Below are 16,087 nucleotides of genomic sequence, written 5' to 3'. Positions count from 1 at the left end.
TGGCAACCGGGCGTTCAGCTTTTGTATATGTATATGGACTGACTGTGTAGGTTTGTCTGTGCTTCATGTATGGATGTAGTAAGGGATATCTGCCAATAATCCAATATGCTGGAAAGAAGTGTATTGTAAGGAGCCAGTCAAACCCCTGTTCCTCTCACTCAAGATATCCTCTCACTCAAGAAGTAATGAGCTCATCACGTGTTAGTCAAAATATAACGAAGCAATTGCTATGATACGTCATCCAGCACAGCTACGTGGTGAACGGGTCGCATAGCGATCAATCTGTCTTTTGACTTTAAGCAAACTTCTGAATTTGCTTACTAGGCAAGCAATGTATGATTCCAGGAAAGGTGGCCATGGTCACACATGCTTTTAATGAACAGGCAATTGACAATGAAATTGTTTTAACTCGGGTTATTTTCAATCTCTAAATCCTTCGATTTCCAACCACAAATTATACATGTGTTCGGCAAAAAGGTCCTCATGAGCTAATCTTTACATTAGGAAAATTGGATTAGAGACCAAGCACGGATTAACTCTTTACAGCTGGAAAAACAAGCAGGCTAAATGGGCCAAATGGTTCTTACGTGCCACCAAAATATTTTCCGATCCTCGAATTAGTGTATATACCGGCAGCACAGTATAGGTGTTGGCTTGAAGACAATCCCATTGTGGTAACACAATACCAATGTTTAATGGTGTGTCCCACCCTTCCTCCTCACACAGGAAAGACCCGACTCCCACCCGACTTCCACCATCTCCGTGTATCCACATGTTGTTCTAGAACAGGGATTGGATCATTTTTTGGATGGTAAAAGGCTGAAGATTCCTGATGGTCTGACAGGATGTTCCAGCCAATGACACCTTGCACTGGCCAATAATCTCATGTTCCATCTGTAGAAGGGTAAGCAGGTGGGACCTACCCATCCATTAAACTCAACTGTCTAGATGAACTGTGGTCAGTCCCAGTCAAGCGAGACCAAGTACAGACTACAATGTTGTTTAAGCAGTTATCTGCTTTTAGTAACATCGTGGAGAAGTTGCTTCTAGCTAAGGTAGACGCATGCAAGGGTTTTGTTAAAATCCTTATATAAATCTTTGCGGTAAACCTGGGGTTTGGGTGGAGAGTGGTAATTGTTTTAATTCCATCAATTCCTTATTATTTAAATTGTTCATGGTATTAAGTTGGATTGTTTTTACCACCTCTAATGCCTATTGACTCACATGAGACAATTCACTCCTTGATGGGGATGACAGGATACGCGTGCAGTTGTTTAACTTGCCGACTCGTGAGACACATGTTCAAGATGTCTCTCCCAATTTAGCTCTTTAACCAAAACATTGTTATCTATTGCCTTGTGTTTATCACAGGAGCAGCCGTTGTAACGTATCGGTCTCAGGATCTGCCTGATTTTTCCTTCCCCTTAGGTTATTCCTCTCCTTTTGGTAAGCTGATTCTGGTTCTTACAGGGTTTGTAAAGCTGATTTATCATTTTAACAAAATTCGACACTTTCTACAATGAATAAGCATATGTAATTATATGCATCTTGTATGCATATCAGATCCAACCTATCTCTCCCTGTTAAGTTGCTGATTCTTGTTGATTGGTTCAGGCAGACTTTGTGAGGGAGGGGCAATGAGAAGGGAGAGAAATTCAGGACAAGAAATTGATGAGATAATGCTGATCCTGCCACAGGCTACCAACTATTCCCACGTAGGGATATTTTTAGAAAATTTCACAAGCACAAGAAGCGCAAGTTATAGACAGTTGGAATAAGCACTTTTAGTTATTATAAAAGCTGTGGACATTTTTGAGGTTGTAGCCTTGGTTGAGTTTGTTAGTTCTCGCTTTGCTTGTTCAATACAATTATTAATTCAAGATGTTTGTGTTCCTAGAATTAGAAAAAAGCAATTAATTAGGAAAATATCAAGTATATGATGTTACTTTAAATATCATACATTCCATAAAGATCAATAAAAACATCCATGACGCAACCTTGCTACAGCTCTTGCCCTTTGGCAGGCGTTCCGTACACTCAGCGTGTGACTCACTATCCTTCCATGAGTCCTTGATGCCTGGAAAACAAAACACAAAAGAAACATCTTGATGTAATCCTACGGCTCTACATTACATATTACATATTACAAATGTGATGAAAGGTATGAGGGAGAGAAAGATGAGGAAGTGAGATTATTTTCCTGGGGAGGCATATGACATGTTGAGCTAAAATGGACGGACAAGGGAGGAACAAGGTCAAAAGCATCTCTTTACTATGACAGCGAGTTAAGCTTCATCTTTAGTGTGGAAGCTGGGCTGGATGGGAGCCTGGGTAACTGATGCAAATAGTGAGATGTCTTTTTAGACAAATTACGGCCTCGTCATTTCAGTGTAGTCATCGGAACCCTTTCTTCTGTCCATCATCATCAATACACAGCTATGCGTCCAGCTGCCCCCATGAAGAATCCAAACATTGACTCAGTCCTGACAGAAAAGAACCCTGCGTTGAGGCAGGCGGAGAGAGAGATCTTCATTGTGTCTGTCTTGATCAGTGGTTCCTAGCCTAGTCAACCACGATAGGTAAACACAAGGACTGGCATGTTAGGTTCCGCTCTAGAACCAGGAAAATAAAATACACTTATGTCAATACGGGCATGTCTAAAAACAATCGCGTCCTGAATTCAATAAAAGTGCAATGTTTCCAATGATTTCTAGGAAGGAGACTACAGAGGACGCCGGGTGCCCAGTCTTCTTCATCTGGGGATAAACTCCACAAAGGGATATGTAGCCCCTTCCTTCTCTTGTAAAACCAAAGAAGGGCCGGATCGTCTTTGCCCCTCAAGTTTCCGAAAAAAGGGGGGCCAACTCACATCATTTACCAAACAAATGTGTCTTCAGTGACCAAGCTCCACTTTGGCATTTTTAATGAGTGCAAAAGAGACACACATGCACCAAAACGGTGCAGTGTATAAAAACACAACGGAAACAGTGTCATTAAGGCCCCAGCCCATGGGTAGTATTATCAAAATTGTACAACCACCAACCGGCTACAGGCCAAGGGTCCGTGCATCCATGGTGGGCTTACCAGCCTGATCACAGTGGGTGTTACAGTGTACTCCACACCCAAACAAACACAAGTGGCAAGCGCCTAGGTGGACCTAACCAGGGGTCTCCATAGGGAGACCCCTATATACAAATGTTTCCATAGTGTTAGGTCTCATCAATGCTGGATAGGAACCCAGGCAGGTAAATCTGAGATGAGCGCAAATTCAGAATGCAAAACATGGATGGATTTTGTTGATTTTGTTGCTCACCATAAACATATCGAATCTGTTCTAGAACTAGAAATGCAAAAAAAAATAACACAAAGAACATGTGGAAAGCCGCCTAGAAACCTGGCTTTAATTATAGAGTTGCGTATCACAACTTTGTGATCATTCCTGGTTTCCATAGCTATTTACAAACTGTTTAATAGCTTGAAAAAACATCAACACAAAGTTTTTCAGAGGTGAAGTGGAAAAAGCTACGTTTTATTAAGGTGAAAAATCGACTTTGCATCCAAAATTCACAAGGTAAGTTAGTCTACATCTCAGTTTGAGTTCAGGGTCTTTATCCATGCCTATGACTCATTCTCTCTTTCTAACACCTCAAAAAGATTAAACTATCAGTGTCGTGACTGGGAAATAAACTTGTTGCCGTGTACCATGGGTGTAAGCCACCAGTCATCAAATATGTCACACATTCCTCATGTAAACTCCGAAGCCATAGCAAGAAGTGTATCGTAAAAAGAAATGATCATGTCAAAAAAGTTGTGATGTCTTATAACATGGAACAAAAGTAAAGTTCATAAGGTTCTTAACCAAACTTCTTAACCAAGAATAGGCCACTAGACACCACGCAGACGACGACACGGAACTGGCTCACTATTGCTTGTCAATTATTTTGAGGAACACATATTTTATGAACGCAGTTTATGTATTCGATGGGTTCTCCCAAGAAAACGTACTGAAAACATGTTCTTAAGACTCAAAAGAACCGTCATGTCTTGATACAAAATACATCTTTCTGTAAGTTACCTAGCCAACTCTTTATCGTGTTTCCCAATCAGCAGTAGATGAGGTTTGTCCACCAGTGGTGAAGTTTCTTGAAATAATCCTTAAATTAAAGTAGGCTGGAAGAAATATCCGCTTTGATGCCAGCATTTCCCAGAAAAAAACACAGTCAGCTCCTCTAATGCAACATTCAAATGCAGAGTATTTGGTATCTTGAACAGCCAGGTTCTTAAGCCCTAACAGTAACAAATAGCCTTGAACTAGAAAGGCTGCTCAGAGGTCATCAAGAGAAGAAACAAAACATACAAAATGAGACAGATTTCATTTGGATTTCGTTAGGATCTTTTCCAGACAGACTTTCTCTAGAAAAATATGGACTCTAAACCGAAAATAAATATTTTATGAATTTTCTATGGTTAAATCTAGTTGCCTATATTAAATAATTCGATATTGTCTACAAATGGTTGAACTTTGTCAACTATGCGAGAAGCCAGTATTGTCCCATCCTGCATAATGGCCGGCATATTAAAAAATAAAATACTTATCCCAAGCTTTTCAAAATGTGTGTTGATCTGTGATATTCCTTTATCTGTGGAAATAGCTGGAGGTGAAATGGACCCTTCCTCAATAAAAATCACTGATAATTGTAAAACTGGCTTCGAAAAGGCAGAAGACACAAAAGAGTCAAAGCAGTTCACAAGGGCTGTCTCCGTTCATGAGTAATATGGTCCTTGAGGAAAAAATATAATTTTTAATTAATTTTCTCACAAATATCAGTTTGCCCACAAAACCTTTTAAAAATGTAGACTTGTTATAGCAGCTAATCACATGAGGTTTGGATATAAAGATAAGCCAGACTAGATGTTCCAGTTGAGTTTAGAGATGCTCAAGATCTGAGGAACATTCAATGTCAGATGACCCTTCATTCCAATGTCTTCTCACCGAGTTTTTCAATATAAAACAGCTTTTTGTACCAAAGTATTGATGTCACCAGAATACAGCATCATTATTATGACATCATCATTTTTTAATCATGTAACATTGCCTCCTTTATATTTTTGCCGTGGTTTATACTAGACAGTTTATGTTTTCTCTCAATGGAAAAGCACCTTTAGGAAGATGGAGTGATATATAGCCCAGTAAAAAATGAACAGCAATTTAGAAATACCGTTCTGACTCTGCCAACCAAGGAAAAGGTCTAACACGAGATCCCACTTCATTATTACATGGGATTCCTCTCGATATTCAGAGCGACACAACCAATGGTTCTTAATCTCTTTAAACCACAAAGATGGTTCTTTAAGATGGTCACTGGGGAACGCAAAGATGTTTTCAGTGTATTAAAACCTCTCGTACTCCAGAATTGGGTTTCACCAATACTTCAAACCAGGACATGTTTCATGGAGGGTGGACAGGGGGCTAAATGTGAGAAGGTCTATAGGTGCAACCATGACCTACACCTACCTTAGTAGGTCATGACATAATGTCATATCCAAGGACACCACGTGGGAGATGTGATTGAGGTCTCTGCAGCATCACTGACCTTAATCGATTTCACAGCTCGGTGGGTCAGTCTCCAACCATACCATGATCCCCGCTGCCAGGAAGAGTGGGATAGTGGAGCAGATACCCAGGACTGGGCAATTGGGCAGTATCGTCTCAAACCAAAAAACAGGACTAAAATCAGATTATATACAAAACTAGCATCATCCTTGATCTAAATTATTATTAAAATTGCATTCTTTGTTTTTTTAATAAATAAAGTAGATTTAGAGCAGAGCAAACTAAAGTTTTTTTCCTTCAGAAATATACTGTATCTTTACAGATATAAATACGGATAGAAATATAAAGTTATTGCTTTATAGCTTTTTTTAAAATAAAATGAAAGTGACAGCTATATAGAATCAGTTATAAATGTGTGTGTATTATGTATGAATTGTCTTTTCACATTAGTGAGATGGGGATAAATCTAGAGGTCTACAAATGTCTAGTTAGGTATGTTTGTAATTTACTGTATTCTCGTTAAGCATCTACAAGAAAGATAAGATGCACTTCCTACGTAAATCAACTGTTGGTTCTTTATGGTAACCTTGGGTTACTGTTACCATATTCCAAAGTACTTTGACAAAACACATTATGTCCGTCTCTTCCTCGTGTCCATCACGACTCTGAAACAGCTGGGAAGCGTTTCGTCAAGAAATGCATTTCTTCCTACTCTGATATATGAGCCCAATCTACTATACAAACACCCTGACTCCTTATCATACTCCCGGTGGGAAAAAAATAGAATGGCTCGGTCTTAATCATTCCTCTAGACACTGTGACTGACGGATGCCTATGGAGGGATGGACTTCCATCAAAATCAGTTCATTTTAGTGTTTGAGTAGGAAGGGTCACCCAAAATACCCCATAATCAACTACAATAGAGGTTTATTGGAACAAAATGAGATAAAACCAGGTTTTTGTCAATACATACTATATAAGCGGCGGGGGGGGGGAGTTATATTACTGTATACAGCACTGTTCAAGCTTTTAGAGAGCCAATCAGAAGAAATTACTTCAACTCCTAATCACAAAGGTTGATACTGAGAGACTTCTCTATATGGCAGGTTTATTGGACACTTGCTTGTTAACCAGAACTGAAGCTGAAAAGGTTGACGGTTTTGATAAATTTAAAGACACCAGATGCCAAAGACGTCAAGTCTATAACTTTTACATGGAACATCAAATATGAGATCAGATTAGAGCCCATTTTCCTTCCTAGTTTCCTTATACCTAAAATGATTTTTTCTTAGGTGAACCAAAAAAAACCCCACAAAAAAACCTGAGCCAGATGAAAGCTGAACCAACTTGTGGAGAAAACACTTGACCAGATCCAGGTTCCTCTCAGGAGACTGGTGACCTCATGTGACCAGAACACCATAAGGAGCTGGCAATGCTTATCGCTAATTTTTCGTCTTTATTATATCGATATATAAATTATGAACTTCAAAGAAAACAACCAAAACACACATTTTGCTATGTTATTAAGCTGATAAATCCTCATTATTTACATAGGGTATTAAAAATGCCTAAATGCTTTTTTTGTGTAAGAATTGCAGTAGCTCTCAGCTTCTGTTTGATTTCAGCTCTCAGTGGTTGGGATCACGGGAATCACAGTCTAACAGCTGAAGGTCCCAGTCACAATGTTGGCACCTATACATATCATACATATAACTTCAATGCAACATTAAAAGCCAGATACCATGTGCTACCAACTATTCTAGGACTGAAAGCAACGAGACTTTAGGAGTAATAAATTACTTTTTTATTTTTACACCCAGGGTAAAAGTCTCTACTCCACCTCGATGCTATCCTATGTTGACTGCCGCCCCATAACATCTGACCCTCTTCGGAAAGGCATTTGACACCTCATGAAAGTGCAGTGTTGTGTTATCACCCCCCCATGATCAGCCAGAGGTATTTATTTGGAATACACTCAAGGTCAAGAACTAACTTATCCAGGAGATCGGCACTTTTAGCCCTTGCAAGATGGTATCTAATTAAAATTTCATGCACTATTACTAGGGGCATTGTGGCATTGTGACTCCAGTCCGAAATATTTGTCTGCTTAGAAGCTAAGAAGAACCTAAACTGCATGTTTACATAAATACATAAACCAATTTACATAAATCACAGAAGAAACATGCATTATTAGAAGTGAAGAACCCTCTTTGGACCCTGACATTTACCGGTTCACTTGCGTCTAGACCGTAAGCTCATTTCAGCGGAGATCTCCTCAACTTTTGTCTCTGTAGGTTCAAATAGTGTTATTATGAATTGTGTCCTGTTTACCAATTGTACAGCCCTGCGGAATATATATATATATAAAGAATAGTGATAGATTAGACTCTATATGCTAGCTTGACCATAGCTCTCACACATTGAGCTCTTCGAAAGACAAAAAATTGGAAAGATAAAATTGAAATGTGAACTAAAGTGGAAAAAGGATGCTGGAATTGGGTTAGAATTGGGCACGTAGTGGAAAAATGCAGGAAATACTTTGGTGGGAAAGGACATTGGCAGAGGATGGTGTTCTCATTTACTAAGGGGCAAAAGGGGCAGATTCGACATGACTCCCCTCCCCGGCTGAAGTGGTTTGTTCCATGTGCACTTCCTCCCTGGAGTCAGCAGGGAGTGTTTCCTGTAACTGAAGGATGTTTTAATTCCATTTTCTTATTATCTATTCACTTAGTATAACTATTGCTTTTTGGATTGGCTCAGCAACCAGACAGGCTTCAAACCGTGGCCTAGTTAGTATGGATTAGAGGCGCGAGTTACACTACAAGCAACAAGGTGTTAATTGATCACATGGGCACATTTATGTAAGGGGCTCCCCAACAATGCCTGATGGGGAAACCGACCACATTACTTTCATTATGTTACAGCCGTAAAATTAAAAGCAAGTTCCTCAGATCCTTTCTTAATCAATTGTTCTTCCTAAACAAGACCTTTCACTCTCTTCACTTCGATTCACTTAAAATCTACCGCTTGCCGGACGCCCTCTCTAACAGACCACCGGTCTAATGTCCTACTTATCATTTATGGTCATTTATGAGATGTCCTCTACATAATATGGTCTTCCAAATTCTATCCTACTTTCTAATGGTCTCAGAACTCTGAGTTTGTTTCTGGTCGAGACCCTGTGTATACACAGCAACAGCAATAGAGCGTTCAGCTGATAGGAGCTCCTGGTGAAAGCCGAGACATCAAGGAGCAGGGCCAACTTATGCCTCCCATGGAACCAAGCAGTCTGAGCTCAGGTTTCTGCTATAAAAAGCAAAGCGCTCTCTGAACCGCACATTAACACACATCTGGAGGGGGGACAGGCATGAAATCAGAACAGCCTTATGTCATCATGCATTTGCAGTAAAAATAGACGTGTCTTGATAAGGATGATGATAGAATACGACCCCCCCCCACCCCGTTTCATCTGTTACGTTAGTTTGGGGTCATTCGTCCAACAAATTTTATTGCTTTGTCGTCAAAAAATACAGACTGCAATATTTCGGATTTCTTGCGCTGAAGAATTGGGTCGCACTTAAAATACTAGAGTTTTCCATAGTAGTCGCATTTCAATATCAACTAAAACGTACCCAGTATATGAAAAATGTGCAGATAAAGTAGGAATATACTTAATAAAGAACGAATACCTCTAGGTTTGAAGCTTAAGAGCAGGGCCTTCTTTACTAAAAGGTATCGCTTTGCCTATTCTAGTCCCGTGGATAAATGGTTGGCGCCATAAATAAATAAATAAATTAATTAATAATAATAATAATAAGTATTTAGATGTATCGAAACCAGGGTATCAGGTGGATGACGTTCTCAGCCTACAGTTCCTGCATCATCTTAGATTTGTTCTACTGTAGACAATGGTTAAATAGTAAATGTAGCCAAAAAACTGAATTATTAAGATGGTATAAAGCTTGCGTTTTTTGTTAATTAGCTTAGCTGTTTAACATTATGTCTGTGGCTTAAAGATTGTCCCGCATGTAGTACTATTTTTTGTGTAAGTATCTGCCATGCGGCCTATGATGCCATTTTACATAATATTACTTTGTGAGCTGACGAAATAGTATCTACGAAACTATGAAATAGTATCTATGAAATAGTATATAAATTGATTAAAATAAGGATGTCTTATGAAAACAGTCAAAATGCTGTATAATTGCCTTGTAGAAAGGCAAGTCCTCTAGCTCCCTCTGGTGGCCATACTGTAAATCTTTAGGTTCCAAATGTTGGTCAAAAGAAGAAAAGGAATTCACAGATGACAAAATAAACTCAATTTCCAGCAGTAATCAAATTAAGACAAAATAAATAAATGTTTACATGCAGCCACTTGATTGTAAATCAGTCAGAATAAAGACAAGTAGCAAACATAGATAACCCATTATGGAGGTTTGCTTAGAATTTTAACCAAAAAGCATCCATAATGCATGTGTGTAACGTGAGGTTATTAGCCGCCAATGAACATGGCTTAATGTACATTGTGTTTATGGTGCGTCTGTACGCACAGTGAGCACTGGGTATACGTGTAAAATCTTGTTCCGCCATGGAAGCTTCAAACCTTTCTCCTGACCTTCCGCTGTTTAGACGCACAACATTCTGGATGAACAATGGATTCTCCTGAGCTGTGGCATATTTGCCTTGGGTGCTGCCCTTGGCCTAACCTTCACTTTTGAGCCCGTGATATGACATCACATCCCAGCGTTGTCTCTTAAAGGGGCATAGTGCTGGGTACTGCATATTAAGGAGACATAGGCCTATGTCTAGTTGGCTTAGGCCAGAATATGCTACTCCTGAGTATGACCTCAAAAACTAAGAATGACAGTCCGCTGTCAACGCACTCATAGAAAGTGTTTAGTTCTTCCTGCCAATGCTCTGTACGCTCTCCAGAGAAGAGGTCCTTAATAAGGTGTCTCACATGGTTGAAGGAGCTGTAGAGTAGTCAATGACGAAGTTGGGGACAATTCTTTGTTGGGATCACTAGAGTCTCATAGAACAAGGAAATTTAGATAATGGGAACAGCTCGGAAGAACAAGAATAATAAATACTCTAGAGCAAGTGCCGCAGGACTGTGGCCAGATTCGCCATTTGGTTGGATGGCTCAGAATTTGAGAACGTCAGACGAGTATACTAAAAGTGACACCACTGCACATTTTTTTCAGTAAATTACGCACAATTCTTTCAAACCTCCCGGTTTACATTCTGCCAAATTAAAATGATGTACTGTAGTGACTGTCAAAACTGGGAACTCGTCTGCCCACTTCAGAGGAGATGCTAAAAACAAACTCTGTTCAACATTCTTGTACAACTAAAACATACCTTCCAAGCATCCATCAGTTTGTGGGACAGTCCCAATTGGCCCCTCGGCACTGTCCCTTTTAAAGAAGGTGGGTGGGGCCATGCTGGGGAAGTAGAGCCTATGGGCAGTGTTAGCCCCCATATGCTTCAAAGGCCGAGGGATTGGGGCAAAACCTTAAATTAAGGAATTGAAGCATGCCTGCATGGGATAGACGTATGGCTCCTGAATCTAAGACGACACCAACGACTGATTAAGGTCGGAGGAGAAATGGGCGACTAGACGGGCAAATGGGTCCAATTGAAGGTCAAGTTCTATGTTTCTAACATTGACTTCTTCTCTAGTTTGATCTCTTTTTTGTAATCACCTTAAGTGACAACATGACCAATGAGCCACTTTCAAAGCTTTCAACTCCCGGTCATTATTCAGAAAGCTTGTGACAGTAAGGAATTAGGTTACGGTGAGATGATTGCTGGGGGCCTGAGGAGTGCCATATCAAAACAGCGCTCTGTTATTTGAAACCACATTGTGTATTAATGATTCAGCCGTGAACACATTTGGCTCTCAAACAACAAAGTGAACAAAGTCATGTCTAACTGCTATGATATACTGGATAACAATAGAAGAAGGATTAAGCCCTGCTCATGCAATACGTTCTTGTAGATGTGGCATCTTGGGCCCCAATGAACAGCTGGCTATACCTCACTAAAGTGCGAAAAAAGAAATATCAACATCTATGAATTTAACCCCACGTTCATTCACAAACTTGCACCCAAAATATATAATATCAGATGTGGTCTGGGAAGGGGTGCAGGGTCTTCTTATATATGAGCTTCCTGAAAAGGCCCGGTTATGAGCAACGTTAGGTGGCCCAGCAAATACTTGGAGCTTGGGGGTCCCTTTTATCAAAGTATTGACCTGTACCTCATGGTCGTTGAGTTTGCGGCATAGACCTCAATAACAGCACCTATGCTGTCATCTTGGGATCTTGTGAGGTGCAGAGCCAGGGTATGACATCATGTCTCGGCACTCTGCTTCAATAGGTTGCAAGGTGGTTGCATATATAAATCCCTGCCCTAGACCCAATGAAATTCCAGGAGTGATGCTTCAGACCACTATAAAGTTGAGAAAAGAATCTATTATCTACTAAGATCTCTCCAAATTAAAACTCTGTATAATTACTTTGGGGACCTCTTGTACGTACTTTTGCAATTCAAATACTGAATCAGATGGACCCAGGCAGTAAATGGAGATTATTTACACCAATACGAGATAAAACTGTTCTTTAGAACAAGTGAGTCAACATGTAAATGATTCTGAATGTTATAATCAGACTTATTAAAAGATTTAATGCCCATTGTACATTTATAAATCCATAAAACACAATACTTTATAAGATTGTCTATTTAATCTTGTTTGCCTCTTTTAGATGGGGCGATAGTCTATGATTATTTAATCTTATCCTTTTTGTGAAACATCAAAAAATCATTCAGATTTAAATAACCGAAGAAAGATGTTTTAGGATTAATGAGTCGTTTATACAATCCTGGATGGGAAAAATTTTATTTTTGGTTTGGCCCACGACTGGACCAATGATCACGAGGTTATTAGTGAGGGCTCCGGATAGCTGGAGCCTAGAAGTCCACAGGTATAGATATACAATATTACTAAAACAGACACAATGGATTACATTATTGCATTTCCTTTACTTTAAAATGGAATTAATAAGATTGGTTTGTGTGTTGTGTCCTTTGCGCCTATGCAATTGCATGTACGCAAACATCTGTGGTGTCGAACCGGTCAAAGCTACGAGTTTCCCAGGACTTTAATAGATTTCAGCTGCCCGGACCTTCACTATTTATCTAGATTATCTGCGATTGTGTAGGAAGCAGGAAATCCCATGGGAAGCAGGAACTGGAAGTTATAATAAAACAAGATGATCCAAACTGAGTTTAAATAAGTTTTTTTTTACATTTCCCAAGTAGATGGTGCTGTTCCTATACATGAGTTTTGTGGGACTCTCTATATATTCCCGTTTTAACAATTTTCCAATAACAATAAGGATTATGGAGTTGCGATATGAATTAAATTGACAACATTTATCTAGTACTTCTCTAAGGCTCCCCAAACGCTGCATGATGGCAGAAAAAAACGTATCTGTTCAAATATTGCGCCACAAGGAAAGTAGAAATATACCACACACACATATATAATATATATATATATATATATATATATATATATATATAAATACATACATACATACATACATACATACGGAGATATGTTTTCTGAGGTTTTAGATACGTTCTTAAAATCATCAACTTTGAGCCCCTATCATTCCCCATTCAGTCAAAGTCTCCAAACAGTTATGTGTGTATAAAATTATATTATGTGTTATTTTTGGTAAATTCCCACAATTTGGTGACCATAATCTGGATATAGTGAGGGTGAAATATAAACATTCATTGGTGCAAAATCCTAAAAAGTGGCTTTATCACACACCAACCTGCTGCTTGGACCATACCATTCTTAATACAGATACAAGATCCATTTTTTTGGAATACTTTTTATACATAAACCCCCTAAATATTGGGTTCCTTTATTTCTAGGAAATATATTTTTTTGTTCTGGGAAATATTTCTATGGGGTGCCTTTATGTATTTTTTTTTGTTTTATTTTTTTAGGCACTCTCATTGTGTATTAAAGTAATTTTCACACGGAGACCCGAAGCAAACTGTACATTTTAATGAATCAAACACACCCACAATTTTTTTTTTTTTTTGTAAAATAATTTTATATACTAAGAAAAGTTTTGTTCACAATACAAACAGGGGTATACATTAAAATCCATTGTTTTATTTTCTGTGTACTATGGCTTTCACAGAGATCAGAGCAAACTAAGCATTCTCAGAAAACCTATTCGGAGGACAAGGGATTGGGGGAAAAAATATGGTTATAGGGTAAGCTGAGGTCACCTTTCACATTAACAGTCATCCTATCTTCTGATTCCCTTCCCATCACCCCGTTTCTCTTCTTCTAACCAAAGATAAGGCACGCAGCCAGAAACCAGACTGCTTTATACTTCTGATAACAGTTGTGATAAAGAATGACAAACGTAATGGTTCGAAATTCTATTTGGTATCGGACGTAAGAACAACTTGCGTTCAAAGTCATGATAGAATTTTTTAATTTCTTTAAAAAATAGCTATATCAAAAATATTTATTTAAAAAAAAAAAAAAAAAAAAAAAGATCATTTAGAACGGTCGGTATTCTGTCGAGTTCGCATCGGGGTTTAGGCAGGCATGAAGACCTCTGCTGAGGTAGCACGAGTAGTCATTCTGGAATAACAGTTCCAGAATTCAAGACTATACAGAGTTTGGCACGTCGTCGGAAGTGTAAATCCTTCGCTATGTTAGTCGTGAATGGGAACTCTTTTTTTTGCCAGTATAAAAAAAAAAAAAATAATAAAAAATTCCAATAATATATTATCCCCCTCTCTGGCAAAACCACTAAAAATTAAGGCAGAAACATTGATATTTTTCGTTTTGTTTTTTTTTACTTTCCCTTTAAAGGTGAAAATGTATCCAGTAGACTTCATCACAAATGCCAACACAAGTAAAAAACAAAACAAAAACAAAACTAAATATATATATATATATATATATACATACATATATATATATATATTGAGCCCTTGTGGTGCAAACCTGCCTCCAGAGCAACATACAGAGCAGTGCAATTAAACAATAAAATTGACAATATTGTTTAATTACCAATAATTACAGCTATCCGGAGATTCTGATCCGTTACAGACACTTTATCAGTGTCATCATCAATGGTTCGCCCTTCTTTTGCAGACAGTTTAAAACATCCCTCTTTCAAAACAATGTTCCGTACTCACTTTCTCTTCACGTAACTTCAAAACTTAACAAACACTCAATAAATAGGGAACCCTTAAGGGGCAACTATGACCTATACAACCAGAGAAAAATTGTGAAATATGTGTTATGGCAACCGCATTCAAAAAGGTAGCTGCTAACAATCCTTATGGTCAAAATGAAGCTAAAACGGTTCAATTTTCACAGTGGGGACATCTATTCTAATAAAATGAGACACCCTGCCATGGGCACTGTCTAGAATTCGAACAGTGGTGTGTATTATTCAGAGAGTTTTGAATGCTGTGACGTTCCATTTTGAGACACGCTGAAGCCATCACAAACTTGAGGGATGGGTTTTCATCTGGGACAACCCAACCCAACCCAAAACACTTGGCTTTTAGGACTTGGGGAACCCATCTAACAAAACTATTCTCTTTAAAATTTACGGAATAAATTTAGTGATACGTTCTCTCTTACAGCAAATAGCATTTTTTGAAAATGATTCCTCCTTAGAGGCGACCTCGGTTTCTCAGGAGTAACATGACTATCACGCGTCCATCTCAGGTGGTTGCAGCTACCATTTTGAAGACTTCCAATGGACATTTCTGTACACTATTAACAGCAAGTTCTTGTCTGTGGTTATGAGCTTAAAATAACATACTGGTAAGCAAGTTTCCATGATCCCACCTTCATGCCCCTCCTCAACAAAATCCAACGTACAGTAGTGTAAAGCATAAAACTTGAGTCTTCCCTCTCGAGGAACTAATCCGCCTCAACGTTCTGTGCATCTTCAGGAGTGCTGGGATTCGCAACTGGCAGGACTTTCAGGATGCGGGAGGCCACTTAAGTACACTTTCCATTATTATTTTCATAGTACAATTTCAAATTCACTCAAAAAGCATATTGGCTTTTCAATACAAAAAAAAATATATATATATATGTCTTTTTTTCCCCACTTTCTTTTTAGGCACTGAATTTGTGACAGAAGAGGGGTTAAGTCACTAGACGTATTTTTTTTTCTTTCAACAGTCCAAGAAGGGTCAAGCAAAAAAAAAAGGAGTCTTCTCGTTGGTGTGTCTCTTCTGACTTCCTTCTTTGAGGCATCTTGCCTTCTTAACACCAGAAGGGAGCCGAGGTCCCTGGTTTATGCTTCATACAAAATCAACTGGAAGTAAAAACATAATTCTCATTGGTCTATCTCTCCTGCCACATGGCGATGACCATATGACCATGTCTACTAATGGCTTCTACATGTCAGAAGAAGAGAAGTCTTGGCAAGAAGAATGACTAATGAACTAGCCAACATAACTCAC

This window comes from Sceloporus occidentalis, unplaced genomic scaffold, assembly GCF_023333645.1.
Source record: "Sceloporus occidentalis isolate IW3139 unplaced genomic scaffold, rSceOcc1.0.p SCAF_252, whole genome shotgun sequence".
Lineage (NCBI taxonomy): Eukaryota > Metazoa > Chordata > Lepidosauria > Squamata > Phrynosomatidae > Sceloporus > Sceloporus occidentalis.
The sequence above is the reverse complement of the archived record's forward strand: the minus strand, read 5'-3'. Positions refer to the sequence as shown.